At 38.7% G+C, this 16,562-nt stretch overlaps 1 protein-coding gene and 1 long non-coding RNA gene across 4 annotated transcripts in view; one reads left to right on the top strand and one right to left on the bottom strand.

Moving 5' to 3' along the window:
• LOC125488461 (beta-1,3-glucan-binding protein-like) overlaps positions 1 to 16,562 on the top strand; it is a 41,126-nt gene that overhangs the window by 6,080 nt on the left and 18,484 nt on the right. The window lies entirely within an intron of this gene.
• LOC119693541 lies at positions 1,639 to 8,681 on the bottom strand. Of its 3 annotated transcripts, none has more exons than XR_007268019.1 (3): positions 8,462 to 8,681; positions 7,946 to 8,057; positions 1,639 to 1,746 (listed from the first exon to the last, which is right to left on the bottom strand). It is a non-coding gene; the product is annotated as an uncharacterized LOC119693541 (long non-coding RNA). The 3 variants fall into 3 exon arrangements; XR_007268018.1 differs by lacking the exon at positions 8,462 to 8,681 and adding an exon at positions 7,437 to 7,552 and having other exon boundaries at positions 7,946 to 8,148; XR_007268017.1 differs by lacking the exon at positions 8,462 to 8,681 and having other exon boundaries at positions 7,946 to 8,184.

The raw sequence follows: 16,562 nt of genomic DNA, 5'->3' as shown, positions 1-16,562 counted from the left end.
ATGTGCCCCACCCTTTACAAAAAACACCATCCCCCCACGTCCCCCCCTTCCGGGAGATCAATTCACCTCAAGTCGGGTCTGACACGCCCTAAACTTTGCTTCACCGCAACTCGGCCGCCATTTTGTTTTTTTATTTTTTTATATTTTTTTTATAATCTGTCAGACACTCTAAATACACCCTCGAAATATGAAAAAATGTATGGTCACCAAAAAAGAGGAGCAAAAAAAATTTTTTTTTTTACAACTTTTTTTAAAAAGTCGAGGTTTTTCTCTACTCACCCGAGCACCCTGTACATATCCCTAAAAAAACATTTTCATATCAAAAAATGGCTCCTTCTGGGAGAACTACTATGTCAATCAGTCAGTGAGTGGTAATCCAGCTTTATATATTATAACTAGAGGTTGCGTTGTGGCGCGGGCTGCAAGCAGCCGCGCGGGGCTTTGATGCTATTGGTTTAGGTGGGATTGTTTTCATTTTGAATTTTGGTTTCAGCAGGGTATTGACTTGAACATTTCGTAGCAAATCTTTCTTGCGTTATGCCTTAAACACTGTTTTTACTATGAATTTCTTCATTAAAGGGGTACGATGATTTTGTTTCAGGTGAGATACAGTTTTCAAGATGAATTTCGGTTTCAGCAGGGTATTGACTTGACCATACCGTAGCAAATCTTTCATGCGTTTGGTATTGCTTTAGAAACTGTTTTCAGTTCGATTTTCGTTATGACAGGGGTACTGATAATTGGTTTCAGGTGTGGTACTTACGGTTTTAGTATGGATTTGGTGTGATATGGGTATTGGCTTGAACATGCCGTAGCGAATCTTTTTGAAGTTTTGTTTTGCATAAAAAAAGAGTTTGCATTGTGATTATTGGTATCACGTGAGTGTTGCATTATGCATTGGAACATTAAGCAGAGTGAAAGTGGTTTAAGGGCCTATCGTCAGTCTGATTTCGTTTTCAAAATTTATTAGGAATGAACTTCAGTATTAAAACGGGTATAGACTTTACCATTAAGCTATCGGATTTATAAGTATATAATCATTTTGTTTGATTGTAAATGTGTAGCATATATGCAGGGGTGTTGCAAAAAGGATATACTAAGCCGAAACTCAGGGTGACTCAGGAGGTCATTCTAAACAAGTTTAGTTCTAAAAGTTTTGAAAATTTACGAAAAAAATATTTGTTCCCTAGAGGGTAAGCCTAATTGGGTGAATTTCCAAAACTCGTAGAACAAAAGTTGTTCAGAATAGCCCCCTGAGTCACCCTCTTTCGGCTTAGTATACATACCCTTTTTGCAACACCTGTAGTAAAAAGTCACCTGACCAACACATTTTGTATGGAAAAGGTTTCCTTTCGGCTTAGTTATACCCTTTTTGCGATATAGCTGTATATAATATATGCTGTATTATAACAATAAGTATATAATTTTACTTAACACCAGGTTGCCCCTATCCTATTTCTTCTCTACGTCGAGTCGCTTAATCATTCATTAGTTTTTTAAAGTAATTCTTCTTCGAGTAGGTATGGATTTAAGATTGTTGTTTTTTATAACTTTTCCTAAGCTAACGAATGATTGAGCAACTTTGAGTAGATGCAAGATCCATAATTAGGCTAAAAGTTATATATGCAATGAAAACAATTTTTTGATCATTAAATAGTATTTATTTAGGACATTTTAACTTTTTTCTGGATTGTGCTTCATTATGCTTTTCTAACTTGTTGTAGGTGTGATATTTCATGAGTTTACCTGAAAATAAAATAAATTCTTTAATCTACAATTCAAATTCAATAGGAAAATAATATAACTATCTAACTGTGAGAATAACTTGATAATATTATACGAGTTTCTACCACAGTGGAAAAACGAATGAGCTATGCTGTACTTAGGTGTAACCGGTTATCAGCATTAATAGAATTGCAAATATAAATAGCACAATTAGGAAGTATTTTTTCAGGTATTTGGTACCACAATATAAATCTTTGAGTACATTATAATGAATCGAAGATACTTGTAATGAAAATGTGGCATAGAAACCCGAAAATGGCCTACAGAGAGGGTCAGAATGATTTTTATTTTATATTTATAGGAAAAACTTACTATATGACATTGATTAAGACTAAAAATAAATTACGTCTAACAAGTATTAATATGATTACCTATTTTCGTCTTACAGTAAGTACCATTTTTTCAATACCTGTATATACTTAATAATTATAGTTGTGAAGAATTTATATTTTGTGTTTAAGAAAGTAACAGTAATGTAAATTGGAAAGACATCGGAGAGGTTTCCTTAAGTGCAGTTGGTCCATAATAAGCTTACTGCCAGTTACTATCATAGGATTTTGACACATAAAAAGATTTTAACCAAATATTTATGTTTTTAGTTGGTAATAGACGCATTTTTCCTGAAATAAAAATGACATATTATGTATCTAGCCTATCTGAAACCTAGTTAAACATTGTGAGATATGGCGTTTCGACTTTCTCCGTGTTCGGCATCATAAGGGTCACAGTGACAGTTAAATAAAGTCCATTTTTCTCTCCACCTTTAATTTGCAAGGTGCGGGTGCCTATATAAATAGAGTGAGTCGCCCGCGCGCCTCAGTTGTAATATCACCATGCAGAAATGACTAGGTTTCAGATAGGCTAGATACATAATATGTCATTTTTATTTCAGGAAAAATGCGTCTATTATGTAGTCTGAGCCTATCTGAAACCTAGTTAAACATTGTGAGATGTGTTTATTATCGCATGGTGGAGAGAAAACCAACTGTGACCCATAAGCTACTGATGAGTATATCAGTAGATAAATATTTGAATCTATAAATTTATAATGCATAGATTTCTAGGTAATAGATATACTAAAAAGAAAGGTAAGTATACATAAGACTTAAGTACTTCCTTATTATTCCTGACTTGTCAGAAAGTTATGGAAGGTATGTACCTATACATATAGGTAGGTATTTATACATATGGATACACACAGTGCCTCTTCGAAAGCAATACTTATAAGTAATTATTGATCAAAATCTTGTTATTGTGAAGGCAATATTTTTAACATACACTAGCCGAATGGATGGAACCAGTGAAATACTTTGCAACAATATTTAAAAGCTGTAAAATGTAGAATATCGATCCAGGCCGCTGGGGCTCAGGTCAGCACATGCTGACTAGGGTATGTAATTCTGGACTGACCTCAGAAATGCAGCAGCCGACCCTGGAGCCTCGAGGACCTGCTCAGTCAGCCCTGTACGACGACACGGCCTGCAACACCTGGCGCGGCATCTAGTCCTTGGAACGAGGAGTGGTGCTTGAAGGGAAGATAATTTTACTAAATATCACAGCCTCATCAGCTACTGGAAAAGATTAGATGAAGGCTGTGACACTGGCGGATAACTAAGTATTCAGTTTCTCAAAACATGATGCAGGTCACTATATTCATATTCTAGATTGACAAGTAACACAGTCTAATTTTGTATTCTAACTAACTCGGCGGTTAACGAGTTCCTTTGCAGTCCTACTAGGAAGGAAAGTTATTTTATAAGCCTTTGCACCGATTTTGTGGGCTACTATCATTCTGTATCATCATGTGTGAATATTATGACCTCTGGCAGCATTCCTTGGTAGATGACATCAATTAATAAAGATTGATTAACACAACAATAACAATTATAATAGTTGATAAATGAAACCCGGCTAACATGTCTTAACTGGGTAAGTAAATGATCAGTCATGCCACCAGGATAAGTAAAATGTTCAGTACTTCATATGAAAAACATTAACAAGGTCGCCTTTAGGTATGTTCGTCAACACTAAGGGCAGGTCCCGGCCAAAACCTTAAGGCTTCGCCTTGTTGCAACTTCAAAGGTACGTAGGTAGGTACTCGTACCTACTTACATTGTTGTAGGTTCGATTTTAAAACCATTAAGTCAACCTAGATAAAACAAAATAAAATAGCTCGATTAAATAAAGATGGTACGTAAAGATGTTAGTTGTACCAGACCTGATGCAACGACAGCCAACATAGACTCTCTAATCTGTGGAAGCAACAATCATGGTGGCGGGAACATGGACAGTTGGACGAGCCACCTCGAGCCTGACTTATCAATCAGAACTGACAGTTCGCCAACAGCAGATAGCTTGCGGCTATCTATAGGTAAACTTAGGTAGTTAGCTATACCCAAGAAAAAATCCTTGGACATCGATATGACAGTGGAACGGCGAATAACCGTGATTCTTTAAAACAAAAAGGCTTGTTGTTGTCCAGCTAAGGAAGGTTACCTACTTCAGCGACCTGGTATTGCATTCTGAAAGAACTGCGAAGAGTTAATATTATGACTAATAATTATTACTTATTTAGAAAGTTTTCAGCAAACTCTAATAAATCAAGCAGCTACCACGTCACCGCTGCCCGGTTATAACTCTGTACTAGCTTAGTAGTAGATATATATACCAGTTCTAGCCTTCAGCTAGAGGCCAGAGAGCTCCTAAATGAGATGCGAGTACGAGCATGACACAAGTAATTTTTTACTTGGTAACTAGTTACGTAACTAACTGAAAGATCCATAAAACAGTTGAGGATTACTCAAAATGGAATTGTGAAAACGGCACGTCTGCATCTTAACCAGTCAGTCTAAGTAGTTTCAGCAGATACAGTGTTGAAAAATAGTTATGAAACGTTTGCGCCAGAATCGAATTAAAAATACATTTTCATTAGAGAAGCCGTTTAGGCATGAATAGGTACTTTCACCCTTTGGATTGTGCTCCAAATGATGACCTTCGAAATTCATAGAAATTTAATGACGACTGCCACTGTTTATTATCTAGCCCCGTACATTGAGTAGGGCTGCGGCTACACGTGATGTGATACCCAGTACACAGTAGGTATATGCATGTTCCCAGAATAGTGGAAGTTATAATTTTACCAAAAGGTAGTCGTCTCGTGCAAGAGCACCGTTACTCGATTTATTCGATACACAACTAGTAGACAGCTGCTGCGTAGGAGGTTCATGCATTTTTCAACAAAGAGCTCGGACACACACTCACAATCCACTGGGACATAAGGAAGACAGCTAATATGGTGCCACTCAGAAACTGCAATGACACTCTGATCATGATCACCCGACAGTAGGATCATAATAAATTCAGTAACTTGTGAAGCGGTATGGTATAGCAACAGCGACTTTCACGAAATCAGGAATTAGCTCAGTGCTTTTAGGTTGAACACTCGCCGGTGGGATTCACTTTGCTCACAGCCGAGAAAAGAAAAGACTCAAAGCTGGAATTTGCCGATGTGTCATGACACTTAAGATAGTGTCTGGGGGGGTCACTTTATATGACGAAAAACGAACTTTCAGTGCACTGCGGCGCGAGCCGCTCTATCTGTTTGTATGTATTAAACGTGCCGATTGCACGACAGCTCTCGTTCGTTCGTTTCTCATCAGTATAGAGTAACGCTCCTGTACTTACCGTGCGTCACCATTCCCATGAGCAGTCCAATGATCTTTGGGCAGTTTAGAACCAAAGCTGCATTAGACAGTTTCTTCAGCAGAGACATCGAAATAAAAAAATTGATTGCACAACTATCCCCAGGAGCAGTCTACAGGTCACTTTGGGCAGTTCAGAAGAAAGCTGCTTTAATAGAATACCCTACCTCAGCGGAGGCATCAAATTGAAGTGCTATAACACTTTTAGAAGCGGTGCACGTTACCCGATTTGTCGTCATCCATGCCGATGCGGCTACGGCGACTGCAGGTGGTTACTCAGGCTTCGTTGGTGTGCCCTTGTATGACTAACATGACCAACCTTGGCAGTAAACGTTCGTATGCATATGCCAAAATCACTGATGAATAGCGCACGTTACTCGATACCTTCTAATTAAGTCACTCATAATGATGGCTGATGATGATGGTGACCGTGCTAGCAATAGTGCAGGCGGTTCCGCGGAGCATAAAATCTCTTCCCAGACAGGGGGCGTTTGGATCTGGCAACCAGAACAGGAGTGCCAGGTGTGCGCAGCGATGCAGGTGGGACAACACAGCCGCCAGGGCAGGAGTACATGGCTGGGTCTATGCAGCGATGCAGGTAGCACAAACCGGTGGCCAGGGCCAGGACCGGGTGTACGCTGCGATGCAGGTGGCACAAAACGGTGGCAAGGGCCAGGACCGGGTGTACAGCCGCCGCCAGGGCAGGAGTGCATGGCTGGGTCTATGCAGCGATGCAGGTACCACAAACCGGTGGCCAGGGCCAGGACCGGGTGTACGCTGCGACGTAGGTGGCACGAGACGGCGGCCAGCGCAGGAGCACAGGGCCGGGTGTATGCTGCGATGCAGGTGGCACAAACCGGTGGCCAGGGCAGGAGCGCAGGGCCGGGTGTACGCTGCGATGCAGGTGGCACGAGACGGCGGCCAGCGTGGGAGCACAGGGCCGGGTGCAGGTTACACGAAACTTCAATTTCACCGAATCGGCCTGCCTACCCTCAGCGGGTAGGTACCGGCGGATCACATTACTCGCCGCACATGCCACAATGTCCCAACATACTGAAACTCGGAGCCACGTGCTTCCTGTAAAAAATCCTATGACAGTCCTGGAAAGCTCCTGTTTGTAAAGCCTTACATAAGCTATAATCAAGTGCATTATTGTAATAGCAAAGTTTTTATCAACTGTTTTCTAAAAATATTAGAAATTGAGGGTAGAAAAATATATTTTTATTATTTTTTCCTGTATAAAATTAACATATGCTTTACTTAAAACGGTCATTAATGTAAGTATCTAGCTCAAGCGCCACTAGTAGGACCGGAATATGTGATCAATCATCACCACGACTATTGAATCGGACCCTACTGCGTGGGATAAAAACCCCAAGCGCCAGAGCATTATGACCAGTGGCTGAGCTTTTAAAAGCAGTAAATAATAGCATTTTACTCACGGCTTATCAACTCAAACCTTCGTTGTGAAATCCTCAGCAATGGCTGCGTGCGCAGCAGCCGGCAGGTCCCGCTCCCCGACGTCACGTGTCGTGGCGGCCGCGCCCCGCGCCGCCTGGTCCGCATCACGCTACAGCTCCCGGCAGCGAGGACTCCGCAAATTCAATATTATATTTTTCCCCGTCGGAGCGAAGCCGACGAGAACCGTGGCTACATTGAGCCATTTTGCCGAAGTGTTCACTTCAAAAATCAAAAACCAACTGAGGCGCGCGGGCGACTCACTCTATTTATATAGGCACCCGCACCTTGCAAATTAAAGGTGGAGAGAAAAATGGACTTTATTTAACTGTCACTGTGACCCTTATGATGCCGAACACGGAGAAAGTCGAAACGCCATATCTCACAATGTTTAACTAGGTTTCAGATAGGCTCAGACTACATAATATCATGATGCCCTATTATGATTTTTCCGTTCAGGAGGAATTTTGTGCTTTTCTCACTGGAACTTACATTGTCCGTCAGTGGCTTTAGAAGATTCTTCATCATTCAGGTTGAGGCGATGCACGCTGCAGGAATGCACTTTTGGCGGCTATGCGATGTGGGGGGCGTTACAGTAACTCTTTGGTCTGAAAATTGAAAAGAAGCTTCGTTATCATCAATTAATAAATTACATAATTACAATGTAAACTCTACCAGATGTTTTAAAAGCCGAAAGGGATGCCCATTTTCGTCTTACAGTACCGTTTTTTCAATACCTGTATATACTTAATAATTATAGTTGTGAAGAATTTATATTTTGTGTTTAAGAAAGTAACAGTAATGTAAATTGGAAAGACATCGGAGAGGTTTCCTTAAGTGCAGTTGGTCCATAATAAGCTTACTGCCAGTTACTATCATAGGATTTTGACACATAAAAAGATTTTAACCAAATATTTATGTTTTTAGTTGGCAATATCATGATGCCCCATTATGATTTTTCCGTTTAGGAGTAATTTTGTGCTTTTCTCACTGGAACTTACATTGCTCGTGGTTTTAGAAGATTCTTCATCATTCAGGTTGAGGCGATGCACGCTGCAGGAATGCACTTTTGGCGGCTATGCGATGTGGGGGGCGTTACAGTAACTCTTTGGTCTGAAAATTTAAAAAAAGTTTCGTTATCATCAATAAATAAATTACATAATTACAATGTAAACTCTACCAGATGTTTTAAAAGCCGAAAGGGATTACCCTTCGTCGTTGTTTAGAATAGTCTATGGGTCACAACAACTATTTAATAGGTAATGGTATGGAACCCTTAGTGCGCGAGTCCGAATGGCAATTGGTTGTTTTTTAGTAATTATTTATGAAGGTGTAATGCTGTCATAGAAGGGGCTAGTTAACTTTATCCCTATGGAGTACTTAGAGGGGTAAGTACATTTGTAATATAGTTTTCATTAATGATCGATTACCTAACTAAGGCATTATACATATTAATTATTTTGTGTCTGAATATTCTAAGATAAAGGATTGGATACAATAACGAAATAGTTACACACCTAAAAAATATTATTTCGTGTTTTCTTAATTTTGGTTCTTTGAAGATTCAGCCCAACTGGTTTTTGTTTTTCGACGCATATTTGAGAATCAGCTTTCTGAAAAGTATTAACTTCATATGAGATATATCATGTACCTCCTGTAGGTTGGCTGGTAGAAAATGCTTTTAGCATTAAGTCCACCTTTTGTACACTTATATCTCATATTTGTGCAATAAAGTATTAAATAAATAAATAAATAAATAAATAAAGTACTGGCAATAGGTACTATTTTTTTGAACACGAAAACACATTACATATTTAATTTTATAAGTCCTTTAGCACCACCCGGAAGGAACGTGCAGGGTAACTGAAGTCTGACATAGATTGTAGTTAGTTATACCTATACATAATTAATAATAATACTATGTTCTGAGATAAAGAAACATTTGTTAAAAAAATATAGGACTTGGAAATAAAATAATGATTTTATTTGTAATTATTTAATAATTGATTGCTAAGTCCTGTATGCGTAAGCAAATATGTTTCTTCCTCAAATAGACCGATACGTCACTTAATCGCGGGACAATCGACTGTTGATGAACCGTTCAGAATCAGTTAATTTAGTATCTGAGATTAAAAAACTGACTTTAGGTGTACTCAAATTTCTTAATCGAATAGTCTTTATTGGTACCAACCAGCACTAATGACCATGAATAATTAAAGGCTCTATGTCAGGTTTCAGTGGTCTTGCCTGCGGACGTAGGACAAAATCCTCCCATCTAACTACTTCTACTTACTATTCTATGCCATAGTAAATAATGTACTCCCCGTTCGGAAAGGACCCTTCTACTAAAGCCCGATTTACATTTTAAAAAGTACAGTAGCGCAATTTCTATGAACTACTTATAATTTAAACTGTCAAACAACTAAACTCGCTCCAACTTATTTAAGTGCAAATCGTTCTTTACGGAGAAGAACGGGGGCAAGAAACTCCAGAGTCATCTTTTTTCAATTATAAAGCTACATAATTTGTATTAACAAATTTAATAAATAATAGTACATGATTATAATAAAAATACGTGTGTGTCTTGATGATAAATAAGGCATATAAAGCTTTTTTACTATATTACAGTCTAATAAAGATTAGCAAAATTACGAATTAAATTTTAAAAGCAATCCTAACTAATATTATAAATGCGAAAGTAACTGTGTCTGTCTGTCTGTCTGTCTGTCTGTCTGTCTGTCTGTCTGTTACTCTTTCACGCAAAAACTACTGAACGGATTTGAATGAAATTTGGTATACATATGGTCTAGACCCTGAGAAAGAACATAGGCTACTTTTTATCCCGGAATTCCCACGGGAAAACTTTTTAAGGCGAAGCGAAGCTCGCGGGAACAGCTAGTAATAAAATATTTGTGTAAGTATGTAGTAGTGATGTAACGAATATTCGCATTCGCATTCGCATTCGCGAATATTCGCATATTTTTGGATATTCGCATTCGCATTCGCATTCGCAAAATTTTGTGCGAATGTTTTGCGAATATCAGTATTCGAAAAAAGTATTTTAAAATAATGGTAGCTTAACAAAATCAAAATCCATTCGTCTATAACCTTTTATTACAAGTTATCCCCTTTATCACATTTCCAGTCTTTATCAATTGGTTTTCTTTTAAAACATCGGTATTGAAACTTTAGAAATATGTAGTTAATACAAGGTATGCCAAAAGTAATCACCCTATTGGAAGTTGCTCTCATTTGTACAAATGGCCGCCAATTTCAAATTTATTTTGATATTGGTGGACTAGACAAATGCAGAATACAAGTTCAGATGCCATGGAGTGATATACTCCTCAAGATCGCAGAATAATTGTGTATACTTATTCTGTTTTCGGAACGCCTTTTTTTCGTTTTATCTGTAATTTTTCCCTGCAAATTCACCTGATTTTGCCGTAGTTTATATACAAGGTGGGCCAAAAGTAATCACCCTATTGGAAGTTGCTCTCATTTGTACAAATGGCCGCCAATTTCAAAATTGTTTTGATATTGGTGGACTAGACAAATGCAGAATACAAGTTCAGAAGCCATGGAGTGATATACTCCTCAAGATCGCGGAATAATTGTGTATACTTATTCTGTTTTCGGGACGCCTTTTTTTCGTTTTATCTGTAATTTTTCCCTGAAAATTCACCCGATTTTGCCGTTTGAGACGGTTTTTCAGGGGTTTTTTGAAGACCCGTGTTTATGTGAATAAGCCCGTGTCTCTTTAAGCCCTCAAGGACAACATTCGACACGAGTGCGAGAATCTGTCGCCCGAAGTTCTCGCTGAAGTGATGAGAAATGCCATAAAAGGAGCCCGTATGGCAATCAATTGTGACGGTGCCCATTTGGCCGATATCATCTTTTAGACTTTACCAATAAAATTGTAAAGGTTCAAATAAACATAATCAAAAAATAAAATCCAACTATTTCATTTAGAAAAACAATGAGAGCCAAACAACATCGGATGACTTCTATTGGTCCACCTTGTAGTTTCATAAGACCTAAACATACACTCACGTGCAAAGAAACAGGTCCACTTAAAAATACAGGCACCAAATACTCTATTTTTTAAAACATTTAATAGAAATTTTTAATTCAATATTAACGTTTTTACTTGCTAATATTCTGATGCGTCGTTAAATGTATTTAAAAATTGCAGAAGTCGTTATTTAGTTTTTTTTTTGCGCTTAGGAGTAATTTGATGTTTTTCTTAGGTCCACTTGCGCAGACCTGGGTTAGCGAATTAACTCGGAGATATTTGACATAAGGAGGGTTAGATTATTAATTTGTCTTGCATCGCTGAAATATGAGCGCTAACCTTGGGATAAACTCTTAAATATTTAACCCCCCAATATGGGAGGGTTAAGACGCTAACCCGGCTTACGTCAAAAGAAAATGTTTTTATCAATATTCTTGTATTCGTTGGAAATGTTTGATTATGATGATTAACTCATCATTCTTATATTTTTCCACTATCTAGCAAAGTAGCAAATGGTCCCACTTGTGAAATTAAGAGCACGATGGTGTGGTTAAATACATATATGCTCACGACTATGACTGTAATGTAGTTATTCAGAGGTGACTCACCCACTTTTCGCTGTACATTTTTGTACTCACGTGATAGGTCGCGAGCCGTATCGCCGTTTTTGAAAGAGTACAATGCACTTTAGGGTACACATCTAGATCACGATGTTTTTTTCACCGTAAGAGCTATGGTATACATTTTTGGAGATATTGCGTAGAGTAGGTAGAAAATAATACTCAGAGTGGACAGAATAATAATAATTTATTTACAGAAAATAAGCCTACTTATACGCGCGGTGCTAACTTAAATACTCGTGGCGTTGGGAATGCACGGGGACTCGTTCCTTTTCTGCGCTGTCGGAGGCTCTTCTCTCCGAGCTGCCGCGGTGAAGGTGGTGGTCGCTGCTGCTGCTTGCTTGAGCTTGCTGAACAGTTATTTTCGGAACTCCCTCTTTGTTTCCAGAAACAGCTCTTTTCAGGGCTATCTTTGCGGTTATCTAAAGCATAACTTGCAACCGCGATGTGTTCAATAAAATCAATACTTGCTGATGTTATTGGTTGAGTATTGCTTGCTGGTACGGTTAGATTGAAGAGAGCTGCTTATGATAAGGTTCTTGAACGTTTTGTGGTACCTAAGTAGAATGTGTGGTAGTAAGTTGCCACACATTGTACTTAAATTCCAAAGAACTCATTGGTATGTCTGCGCTAGGATCCAAACACGCATCTTTTGTGTGAGAAGCGAGCGCTTACCCGACTGAGCTACCGCCGCTTCTTTTAAATTTTTTATCATTTTCGTAATGTATATCTACAAGGAAATCACAAATATGACACTTTGTATTGACAAAATACAAATTACTGACAGATTGCGAAAATGGAAATAAAGAGGGATAGTTTTATCCAAATACGTGAGATAGAAGACAATGTTTTTTTACGGCAATAGAAACTTGGTCCCTTTCAGCCTGGAACGGGACATAGATTCACAGAGTGCAAAAAGAAACGTCAGGTTAGCTAACTCAGGGTTATTTTCCATTAGCGCAATCAAAAGTCCGGGTTAAAATTTTACAAAGTTAACCCTGAGTTAGTTACCTCTGAGTTTATATTTTTAACCCTGTGATCCACGCAAGTGGGCCTTAATGGATCTTTTTCATTGCCCGTGAGTGTAAATAAACAAAAAAGCGTATTTTGACAGTATACATATAGTGTCAGAGCAAGACAGCCATACATTTAAATATGTTTAAATTCTTCGTATAAATAGCCCTCAGAAACTGCACACAGTCGTAATGTGTCGTAACTGTTACGGAGCTAAATAAAGTTTTTAAAAAAATGCGTCTAGTATTGTTTACTCTGATTCGGAATGCACCTAGAACGGAACGTACCACGTTCAGTACGAGACTGCTACAAAACCATACAAATAACGCCAAATTTGAACACAAACTGAATATTCGCATTCGCATTCGCGAATGTCGATTTCAGATATTCGCATTCGCATTCGCATTCGCGAATGTCCAAAAACACACATTCGTTACATCACTAGTATGTAGTGAGTGTTTGTGAACGTACATTTTATTTAAATGTGCTGACTGGGGACGTCATTAAGTTTAATTGGGTATACAAGCAGCTCGATCGGTATAAGAAATTAACACAACCATTTTCTGAATACTATTGCCGTTCCTGATATGAGAACGAATGCAATAATGATTAATGACGTAACAGTATACAAGAAAACCGAAGACCATTTCCCGGTTGTGCCAATGAGTGGAAGCACCAACAGCCAAGCATGAAAATGGATCGATAGAACAGATATCGGGAGCACCCTTGAACCGTGTAGTCAGTATTTGATCGAAGAACTGATTCTAGGTCCACCTTTATCGGAGCCACAATGGTGCCAACACTGTGACGCACAGGTCAAACACAAATATCCTCGGATATGGGCAATGGCGGGGTCGTGGTTTTTTCACAATTGTTTGTGTTCGTCGCAACGGCCGGCCAAGAGGCGGTGCCGGCATACCTACACCAGACGGTATCATGTACACCTACTATCTTCTGGGAACTTCGTGCACGAGTATCCTGCGCTGAACAGGCGGTGGCGTGGCCCAGGCACCCACCACGCTAGCGGGTGGCGCGTGGTGTAACTCAGGGGGGCTTGCCGTGTAACCGAGCGTCTATATACGCCAGTGCTGTCTGTCCCTTAAACTGTCTAATCTACTATAAATATGATATAGTATTTTTCAATAACTCAGGTAATTTATTTGTACATCACACATATTTGTCACGTATACACTGACTCATTACAAAATCTCAGAAACTGCATGGGGTTCCTTTTAGGACTTAGGTGCTGACTAAAACGGGATTTTGCGAAAATCAATCCCTATTTCGCAAAAATAAAAAAGCGGGGGTAAAAAGGGGTGTCAAAGTTTGTATGGAATTTCTAAAGTTTTAATAGTAGGGTTTTGGAATTTCGAACAAACGTAGCTTAGGTACCGTGGAGGTGGAGGTGCACTAAAAAAAGGTATTCCCGATTTTTTTAAGAAAAATCTAAACCGTTTACGCTAGAAGCTTGAAATTTGGCATGTAGATTGTAGGTAGGTATCTTAGTAAATTTAAAGTTACAACAGGAAATTCCTACGGGAACGGGAGTTTTAGAAAAAACATTTAGTGTGAAATAACGATAAATATTCCGTGAAAGTTGTTAGTAAGCTGTATGGTTTATTATACAACTTTAAGCCAAAACTAAACGGTTTTGATAAAACTCAAAGCATATCATGAAATATCATCAGAACATACAGGCTTATTTTTTTCGCAGAATTTCCACGGGAATATCTTTTAGAAGAAGGGAAGCTTGCGGGAAATGCTAATATAATGTAAATTGATCATTCTATTTTATTCTTTGTCGTGTAAGTACCTGCACCTGGCTCTCTCGAGATAGAACCCTTGTGCATATCCCCAAGGTCTAAACTGCCTTCCTAAGCTTGGACCATTTACCACTATGTTGGTCCACTGCGGGTTGGTGGGTTCACATATCTAGATGTGCTAAATCTAGATATGCAGGTTTCCTCACGATGTTTTCCTTCATCGTAAGAGCGATGGTATACATTGTACTTAAGTTAAAAGAACTCAACAGTGGAAGCGGGCGCTTACCCGAGTGAGCTACCACCGCTTTAAATTGATGATTTAAAGTTCATTAATTAAACTACATAAAACTGGATGACATACTATCGTTCACTACATAAGTACTACATTTTAAGGTTATTAAATTTATCGTGTATCATTATTATTAAATCCAGTATCTTGATTATCTTGAAAGACTGAAGGGGCGAAATAGGGTTTTAGAGTTAAAAATAATAAAGAGGGTGAATCGCGTATTCGAGAAGTGTCAAAATTGTGATCGCAGCACTGAACAGAAGTTGAGGTCAAATGAGGTCCGCTTCTTGGGAGGTGCCTACTTACACAGCGAACGTGTATAAATTTTTAGTATCTACACAATAATAATACTTTGTTCTATTTTCATATTTTCGGCCGAGCCACTCAATCGCGCGATGGCATAGATAATAATTTCAGACTAATTAAAGTAAGAATTAATTTTACAAGTTACCTACGAAAAAGAAAGATGAGATGATAATAATAATGTATTATGGTATGCCTATTTCGATAGTTAAGTACCTATATAATGTTCTAATAATGATTTGCCTTTTTATGTATTTTTTTATTATTTCGTATTTCATTTTTTTTGTCTTTTTATGTTTTTCACAGTTTTTTTTTCTTTTTTTATCTTTTTTATGCCAGTATATTTTTGTTCTTTTTATGTTTTTTTATATTTTTTTGTAGACAAACCATTATTTACATAAAATTGTACCAACCTACATGACCATACCATAAACAAAACATATTTTACTTAAATAGATTGCAAAAGTTGTATACAAATAAGTTTAAGAATGTCGTGAAAAAAATCTACTACCATTACCTATACCTATACTGCCATGTGAGCAACTTAGTTTCTGTTAAGAATCACTACCGTTAATTAGTACTTAAAATAAAATCAGTGAAACCATCCCGAAGAATTTGATGCCAGATTTGGTGAGACCCAATAGCTAATATCACGACCGATGATTGATGCCTTCGGATGCCGCCGAGCCTGCCGCCTTGCTTCTGGTGCTGGCGCCGAAGCTGCAGTGTGACTGCTGGTTGAAGTGTCCTTGTACTGGTTGGTCGTCGGTTTGATCATGTGAGCCTAGGCTGCCACCTCGGCCCTTGTAGTGACTGTGGGGTTCTCATCCAGTACTGCCTCAGTGTCAACTTCAACAGGAATGCGCCAGAAACTGCTGATCTTGAAGAGTCAGGGGTGTGAAGGGAAGATGCGCTGCCTGGGCTAGGTCATGAACATCCTGATGATGACTGATGATGGCTTGACTTTAAATTTCCGAAATTGGTCGTGTGGAATGTGTGTCGTACAACAAGCTTCACGCAGTGGATGTTGTATCAAAGTTGGAGACCATCATGTTATGGTTCAACGTGGATGGATCTTCACCATCATCCTTTAATGCCTTCACCATCATCCTTTAATGGCATTCTGGCGGGCTCGGCATCCATCTTTTCTTCTTTTGTATGGCGACACTGCAGGCGCAGAATTAGCAGTACGGTCTTCTGGAAGTTGTGATAGTGCCGCGCGAGCTTCTCGAGTCTCACCTTCTTAGTGATAAATTGAAATTCCCGAAAACTTTTTACAAATTTATTTTAAAATAATAGTGCTTATGGCATTAGTACTAAGTGAAAGTTGAGACATTGGAGAAATTTAAAGGCATGAACGGTGGTTTATCGAAAAAAACTGTGACTTGAAATGTACTCAGAAAGAGTCATTTATAACTTTGCTATTTAAAGAAAGTTAAAAGACATCTGAGTCATTTAAGTCGCAATACCTATTGAAATATGTTAAGACGAGGACACGTCGCGAACGGCGCGGCATTTCGGTTATTTTTCATACAAAATGAATAGAAGTATTGCGAGTCAACGCAAACAGAAAGAACGGGGCGCGAACGCGAACGGGGTGAGAAGACACGACGC

Source organism: Plutella xylostella, chromosome 29 (genome assembly GCF_932276165.1).
Source record: "Plutella xylostella chromosome 29, ilPluXylo3.1, whole genome shotgun sequence".
In the NCBI taxonomy this organism is placed as follows: domain Eukaryota; kingdom Metazoa; phylum Arthropoda; class Insecta; order Lepidoptera; family Plutellidae; genus Plutella; species Plutella xylostella.
The sequence above is the reverse complement of the archived record's forward strand: the minus strand, read 5'-3'. Positions and strand labels throughout refer to the sequence as shown.